The 8,859-nt window shown below is 42.2% G+C and overlaps 1 pseudogene; it reads right to left on the reverse strand.

The window, feature by feature from the left end:
• Window positions 1-6,434: 6,434 nt before the first annotated feature.
• On the reverse strand, window positions 6,435-7,644 carry LOC119923061 (annotated as a pseudogene).
• Between the last annotated feature and the right edge of the window lie 1,215 nt (window positions 7,645-8,859).

The following is an 8,859-nucleotide window of genomic DNA, read 5'->3' on the forward strand; positions in this document are numbered from 1 at the left end:
CAAAGTGCTTAAATCTCCATTGTCAACATTACCCTCATCCCAGTATCTGAAAGTAACATCCTTGGTGCCTTCTTGAGTTTCAGCCCATACTCCACGTTGTTTCCTAGGTTGTCTTCCTCTTTACTGTAAGCTCAGTGAAGACAGGGAACATGTCTAACAACCCTCTTACATTGTATGCTCCCAAGCACCTATTACAGTGCTCTGCACACAGTAAGTGCTCAATAAATACCATTGATTGAGTGATTGATCTTCCTGAAGCTAAGTACTTTTCCCCCTCCTCAAAACCTTCCAATGTTTGCCCACTTTTCACTGCGTCAGACAATAAACTCCTACCATTGGTGTTCTCCATTTTACATATTGGCCCTTCTAATTTGCTGAACTCCAGGTTTTTTTGTTTCGTTTTGTTTTTTATGGTATTTGTTAAGTACTTACTATATGCCATGCATTGCACTAAGCATGGGGGAGATACAAGCTACTCAGGTTGGACACAGTCCATGTTCCACATGGGACTCACAGTCTTAATCCCCATTTTACAGAAGAGGTTACTGAAACACAGGGAAGTGAAGTCACTTGCCCAAGGTCACAAAGCAGACAAGTGGTGGAGCTAGGATTTGAAGCCAGTTTTTTTCACTCCCAGGTCCGCACTCTATCCACACAGCTACGTTGCTTATCAATTCATACTCTTCCTCGTCTAGAATCCTCGCCCTTTTCCAGTCTATCAATCAATCGCAACTATTGAAAACTCCTATATCTCGCTCTCCCTGCCCCACGGCTTGAAACTTCTTTCCTCCACAAACTCATCAGAACTCAACAAACTACATGTTAGTAGCCTGCCTAAAATCCCACCTTCTCCAAAAAGCCTTCCCCAAATTTTTTACCAACTCCCTGAGTGGCATAAGCCTCACAGCCAACTCTAACACTAGTGTATTAATTTCTAAAGCAAACTCAGCTCAGCATGATATAAATCTTCTAAGCCATCTTTAGCATTTTAATGCAATATTCAAATATTTTGTTTTGATTCCCCACTTTGTAAACATTATTATGCCTGTTTCCCTTATAGAGGTGGCAGTTCCTGTAGACAAGGAATGTGTCTGATGCTCCTGTCATACGCAAAGTGCTTAGCACTGTACATGTACCACTACTCCTGCTACTACTACTACTCCTAAATGAGACACAGATATTTCAGAAAACTTACGGTTTTTGGATCTACCAACTCCAAGACGTTTAATTGGCTTCTCCAACTCTTTCCCGAAGGCAGGTTAAATCTTCTATTTCAGCATGAAAAACAACACCAGAAAAATAGTCTGGACTTGACAGCCATATTCACCACAGGCAAACATTTACATCATTTGATCTCAACAACTGTCCCTTTAATTCATTCAGTCAATCAATATGTATTTATTGGGCACTTACTGTGTGCGGAGCACTCTACTGATCTCTTGGTATAGTACAACAATTGGCTCTCAGATTTGATTTCCAGGCATTCCTAGTTGAGAGGCAGCTTTTAGAGGGGAGCAAAGGTTTGAGACTTTTGAGCTGATGTTTGTCTGCACTTTTCTCTTCACTCCTGAAACAGCAATGGCTGTTCATAACGGCAGTTAGTAGGCTCAGAGCCCACAGACTTTGGAGTTTCTGTGAAAGCCTGTGCTAAATGAATAGATAGGGATATTTAGAGAGGAATATTTAAATTCCCTTAAGGGATCTTGAGAGTTATGCCTGAGGGTATTTCACACCTATTTCTTCAGAAAAGTTGGATAAAGCATTGTACCATGAATCCCCATTCCCCACCCCCCATACGTGCCCTACCTCCTTCCCCTCCCCACAACACTTGTACATATTTGTACAGTTTTATTACTCTATTTATTTTACTTGTACGTATTTACTACTCTATTTTGTTAATGATGTACATATAGCTATAATTCTATTTATTCTGATGGTTTTGACACCTGTCTACATGCTTTGTCTTGTCTGTCTTCCCCTTCTAAACTGTGAGCCCGTTGTTGGGTAGGAGGACCCATATTTATACGTTGCCCCCTTGTACTTCCCCAGCGCTTGGTACAGTGCTCTGCACACAGAAAGCGATCAAAATACATTGCTGAATGAATGAATGAATCATTTAGATGCTGTATAGAACTAATCTTTGATTCACTGGGGATTTTAACACAGCTTTTCAGCCTTCCTTACTCATGCTTACAGTCCACTTCACATGCACCGTAGTGGCAACAGCATTAACGTTCTTACCGTGTACTCTACTACTGTTCAGTACTGTACTAGGCCCTGGGAGAGGTGGGAATTAGACAAGATTCCTGTCCCTTCCAGGGCTCATAAAGCACCAATTGTATACATCATGCTATTTCATTAAATTTTCAAAGACATTCCTTGATTAAAACAATTATATAACTATAATAATAGTAACTCTGAGATTTGTTTAAACACTTACTATGTGCCAAACACTGTGGTAAGCACTGGGGTAGATTCAAGGTAATCATTCTCCTGAGGTGTTTTCAACTTCAATACAAATCTCGGTAAGGATAGTTTAGAATGCAATGAGATATATTGGTGATTATTAATTTTAAAATTACAAGTAATTTTTAAGGGAAAAGTTCTCTTAGAAAGAGTCTTTCTGGACAATAATCCCATTTCAAAGATGAGAAAATGGAATTACGGAGAAGTTGAACGTCTTACTCAAGGTGAAACAATGGAGAGCTGTTCAATTTGGAATCAGTATGCAGGTTTCTGGCCCCAAAGACCTTGTGGTCAGTATGCTCAGTGTCTGTTCTATAAAAGAATGGCTTGTTAATCTTGAACCTCACGTCAGTGGGTGCCCCCTCATTCTAGTACTCAATCACTGGTATTTTGTGAGTGCTTCCTCTGTGAAGAATACTGTCCTAAGTGCTTGGAAGAATACAATAGAGAAGCAGTGTGGCTTGGAGGAAAGAGCACAGGCTTGGGAGTAAGAGGTTATTAGTTCTAATACCGCCTCTGCCAACTGTCAGCTGTGTGACTTTGGGCAAGTCACTTAACTTCTTTGTGCCTCAGTTACCTCATCTGTAAAATGGGGTTTAAGATTGTAAGCCCCACGTGCGACAACCTTATTACCTTGTATCTACTCTAGTGCTTAGAAAAGAGCTTGGCATGTAGTAAGCACTTAACAAATGCTATTATTATTATTATTATTATTATTATTATTATTATTATTATTATTATTATTATTATCATTATTACTAGGCATGATCCCTCCCCTTACGTTGCTGACACTTTAGTGGAGGAGACTAAAATAAATCATGGTAGGGGGAAGCAATGTAGAGTATTGGGATTTTTTACTGTTCAAGCTTGTCAGGATTTGAGTGGGGCACCGAGTGAGTTTTCATAACCTGTTGAGTGTCCCATACAGGGAATTAAATGAAATAAGAAAGTTGCCGTGTCAATTTAATTCAACCTGTCCTTCCATTGGAGGTCAAACTTCTCTGACATTCCAGCTAAGATAGGAAGGGCTTGGGGTTTGAGTGGTAGTAGCAGCTGCACTCTCACCTACCTTGCATAATCATCTATATACATGTATCAATAATGTCACATTTATTGAGCATTTACTGGGAGAAGGGCACTGTACTAAGAGCTGGGGAAGAGAAAATATAACAGATTTGTAAACACATTCCCGGCCCACAGTGAGGTTACAATCTAAAGGGTACGATCTCAGTCAGCAATGAATCCTTCTTCCCTCCTCCACCCTGTGCCCTCAGCTCTATGCTCAAAGAAGTGCCAGCCTGACCCCTCATCACCACCATCATCATGATCACCACTGAGCTTCTTCTGTACCAATTGTTTTAGAGCATACAATAAGAGTAAGAGAAAAGGCCCCTCTCCTCAAGGAAATTACATGCTATAGAGGTAGAGGAGAAAACACAAAGTAATCAATTAATCAGTCAACCAATGAGCAGAGCAATGCAGAGCACTGTTCTAGGGACCTGGGAGAGTATGGTAAAGTTTTTCTTTCGTTTAATTTAGTTTTAATAGTATTTGTTATGCACTTGCTATGTGTCATGCACCATTCTAAGCACTGGAGTTGATACAAGTGAATCAGGTGAGGTACAGTCCCTGATCTACACGGGATTCACAGTCTAGTAAGAGGGAGAACAGGTATTGAATCGCCATTTTGCAGTTGATGATACTGAGGCACAGAGAAGTTAAGTAACTAAGCCAAGGACCCACAGCAAGCAAGTGGTGGAGCCAGGATTAGAATTTGGGCCCTCGGGCTCCCAGACCTGTGACATTGCCAAGCTGCTTCCTACCATGAGAGGCAGGATCCCTTTTCTCAGTGATCTTTCAAACTAAAAGGTAAGGCTGATATAAACTCATTTACAGATACGAGGAAGACAAAAATGGAAAGATAGATATGAAGATGAGGAACTGCTTCAAATCTAAAGGGCATAATTCAGTATTTATAGAGGCGGTTACTGTTTGTGCATTCATATGTATGGATGCAAATGTTGGAAGTATATAACTTAAGGCGAGGAAATGTAACTGGGGAAATTGCCCTGCATAAAATAGCTAGAAGAGAGCATAACTTCAGAAGGACATAAATATCTTACTTTGCTTAAGGGTCAAACTCTGGCCTGGAGGACAAGCCCATATATATGAGGAGGGAGAACATGAAAGGGAAGTATAGAGCAATGAACTTCAGAGCTAAGCTTGTGCTCTGCCCTTTATTAGGCCTCTCCAGTGATGATTCAATGACAGCATTTCATACTAACATTCACTGGGTTGGGTATCGTTTTTTAAAAAATCAAAAACATCAGCCCTTGACTATTGTTGCTGCTTGCTTTGTCTATAATTACTTTAAACTGATCCAGACCTCTCTGACTGCTACATATCAAAATAATTGACTGATAGATTCTCGGCTATGCCCCACTACACCACACTGGGCAATCAATAGCAAGTACTGAGCACCTGTGTGCAGAGCACTGCACCAAATGTCTGGGAGAATGCAACAGAGCTAGAATACATGATACATTTTGGGTAGGACAAATCTCCTACAGTTCTACCACAAGAACGCTGTCAGAAGCCTGGGAACCCAGGAATCTGACAAAACTGCTCAGGGACAAACTCTACTTTGCTTCGAAAATAGACACATGAAGTCTGGACATTTTTTAAAAATTCGTATTCTGAGACTTTAAGGAATAATATCAAATATTAGGAGTGAGAATCAGATGGAGCAAGTGAGAAGAAGGATAGGCAAAAAAAGAAGGCTGCTGATGAGGGAGAGGAAAAATTAGGTGACCTGTGCTTCCTACTGTTTCTTCTTTCTCCCAACTTTCCATTCTAATAAATTGGAAACCTTAGGAAGATTACGGGATTAAGCTAGCCACGAGAATCCGTTGGACCACTGGGACCAACTGAGGGCTAGTTCTCTTGTCATGACCCTGGGTTACCGTTCTGGCAACTCCAGAAATGATTCAGTCTCTAGACAGGAGAGCAGGTGCCCTAAGAGGCCCATTGTGCATTTGAGTGGCTACTAGCTGCAATGGGAAGATCTCCTTTTGGCACGGTGCCTTACCAGTTTAGGGAACCCGGCAATGGCCCTCGCCGGGACAATAGAGCAATGGTTAAAACCATTAAAATTCCTTTGGAAACATAAAACCTGTGACCTGGAGATTGTAGGGCGTGGATAGGATTTCTTCTTTGGTGCTTACTCTGTGTCAGGGACTGTATTAAGCTCTGGGGTAGATACAAACTAATCTGGTTGGACCCAGTCCATGTCCTTCATGGGGCTCACAATCTTAATGCCCATTTTACAGAAGAGGTAACTGAGCCCCAGAGAATAATAATAATAATACTATCATAATAATAATAATGATGATGATGATGGCATTTGTTAAGCATTTACTATGTGTGAAGCACTGTTGTAAGCGCTGGGGGGGAATACAAGGTGATCAGGTTGTCTCCTTTGGGGTCACAGTCTTAATCCCCATTTTACAGATGAGGTAACTGAGGGTGCAGAGAAGTTAAGTGACTTGACCAACGTCACACAGCTGACAAGTGGCAGAGTCAAGATTAGAACTCATGACCTGACTCCCAAGCCCGGGCTCTTTCTACTGGGCCACGCTGCTTCTCAAAGAAGCAAAGAAGTTACGTGACTTTCCAAGGTTCCACAGCAGAGAAGTGACGGATTCAGAATTAGGAGAACATGTCCTCCTAATTTACAGCCTGGTACTCCAGACATTAGACCATGCTGCTTTGGTTTAACCGAAGAGATTAGGGGATGCTGAAGGACATTCTTGACTTTGAGCCCGTTGTGGGCAGGGATTGTCTATCTTTGTTGCTGAATTGCACTTCCCAAGTGCTTAATGTGGTGCTGTGCACACAGTAAGTGCTCAATAAATATGATGGATTGAATCAATGGGAAGATGCGATGGGAGCCACAAGCAAGAAAACCTCTATTTCCCCCCAGGATACACCCTCCTGCACCACACCTTTCTGATGGCACTTTTCATCTCTGTGTTTCTCAGCGTGTAAATGAGAGGGTTGAACATGGGAACATTTATGGTGTAAAACAGCTAGTACTTTGTCCGCCATGAAGGTGGTGGCTGGACATATTCATTCATTCATTCAATCGTATTTACTGAGCTCTTACTGTGTGCAGAGCACTGTACTAAGCGCTTGGGAAGTACAAGTTAGCAACATATAGAGACGGTCCCTACCCAACAGTGGGCTCACAGTCTAGAAGGGGGAGACAAACAACAAAACAAAACATATTAACAAAATGAAATAAATAGAATAAATATGTACAAGTAAAATAAATAGAGAAATATGTACAAACATATATACATATATACAGCCGAGAGTGAGGAGTTTTTGCCTGATGTAGATGAAGACATATGTAGATGAAGATGCAGGTCCCAAAGAATAAGACCACTACAGTGATATGGGAACCGTTGGTGGACAGGGCTTTGAGCTGACTGTGAGGGGAGCATATTCTTAGGGAAAATAATATGACTATGTAAGAAATAAGCAACACCACAAAGGTGAACATGGCGATCATTCCTGTGTTGGCCAACTCCAACAGGCCTACAACAGAGGGGTCAGTGCAGGCGAGTTTCAGCATAGGTTCACATCACAAAAATAGTGATCGATATGATTGTGCCCACAGAAAGGCAACTGGAGGGTGAGGATTGACTGAGCTATCTAATGTACAAATGTTACAACGAAGGGGAGAAGCAGAATGCCGTTACACTCCCGCTGGTTCATGACGACCGTACATTGCAGTGGCTTGCAGATGGCCACGAAACGATCATAAGCCATCCACACCAGGATGAAGATCTCAACACCACCAAAGAAGTGAGAAGCAAAAAACTGGGTCATACAGCTGGGGAAGGAAATGGTCCTCCTCTCCATCATCAAGTCAGCAACGAGTTTAGGGGAGATGGTGGAGGTTCAGCAGAGATCCTCAAGGGACAAGTAACTGAGGAAGAAATACATCGGCTGATCGATTAGGTGGCTGAACTAGCTAGTGAGGAGAATGAGCAGATTGCCCATCACGATGCCAGTGAAAAGGAGCAGAAATAGCTCGAAACAGACAACCTTCACCGTAGGATTTGGGGAAAGTCCCAAGAGAATAAATTCTGAACTATTGTTCTGGTTTACCATGAAGTCAGCAAAGGCTCTTCCTGGATTTCGTGAGTTTGCCTGAAATGATAAAATATTGAAACATAGCCAATAAGACAAAGCATCCATATCTTCACTTTAGCTCTCTAGACTTCCCTCACATGAACCAAGCCTGATCATACATTTTTACTCTTGAAGTCTGCCATTTCATTTGTGATTTTTAGTCGGTATCAAAGACATTGCTAGGCATGGTTTTCTTCAGTCAGACAAGCATCTTTTGAAGGAGTTTGAAGTAGAAATAAAGGAGCAGAATTTCAAAGATAAGCAGGATTGCTTCATCAGTTCATTGAAGACACTGATAAGTGGAAAGAACTAATGTCTTTAGGTTCAGGACCCCAGGTTTGAGTTCTATACTACTAGGGCTGAATATAGGGCCTAGCACCCAGTAAGCGCTCAGTAAGAGCCACTGAATGAAACAGAAGACTGCAGACAGGTATTCAGCCACAGATGGGGAAATGGACTGCTCAAAAACTAAATTTTGCCAGGCTACCTAGACTAAATGAAACAGGTTCCCTAAATTCTAAGCCAAATGCTTAGTTATTTCATCATAACCAGGACTCCATAAAATGAAAATCAAGGGGAACAGTTAAACATTCAGGGACTCTCTACCTTTTCTTACTGTGTGAACACTGGGAAGATAGCAAAACAATTATCCTTGGCCCCCCCTTGGAGCAGCAACTGCTTTATCTACGGGGACGGGGCCCGCCTAAAGAGCAGTCAGCATCCATGGGAGAGTGAAGAGTGGCTGTGGGCTCCTGGCCGTCCCTTTGTGCCTGACCGAACCCAGGAATACGAGAAGAAGGAGGAGACCAACCCATTCCAGTGTAGATCAGTGCCCCCAGCCAGATCCAGCTGCCCGGCCGAGAATGAACAGGGGTGGAGAGAGGCAGGATGGAACCAGAAGGATTAAGCCAGAGATGGAGCCATTCTGGGGAGATTCTCGCACTCGGGGAACTGGTTAGAGTTCATTCATTCATTCAATCGTATGTATTGAGCGCTTACTCTGTGCAGAGCACTGAACTAAGTTCTTGGAAAGTACAATTCATTCACCCTGTCTACAACGGGCTCACAATCTATAAGGGGGAGATATCAGTTCAGACCATCACTGTACCCCAAACTAGGCAGGCTTGTAGAAGGGGAATGGCTTGCCAGAAATAATAACTAATAAATACTTTTGGTACACGTTAAGCGCTTTCT

The sequence above is a fragment of the Tachyglossus aculeatus genome, unplaced genomic scaffold (assembly GCF_015852505.1).
Source record: "Tachyglossus aculeatus isolate mTacAcu1 unplaced genomic scaffold, mTacAcu1.pri scaffold_140_arrow_ctg1, whole genome shotgun sequence".
Classification (NCBI taxonomy): domain Eukaryota; kingdom Metazoa; phylum Chordata; class Mammalia; order Monotremata; family Tachyglossidae; genus Tachyglossus; species Tachyglossus aculeatus.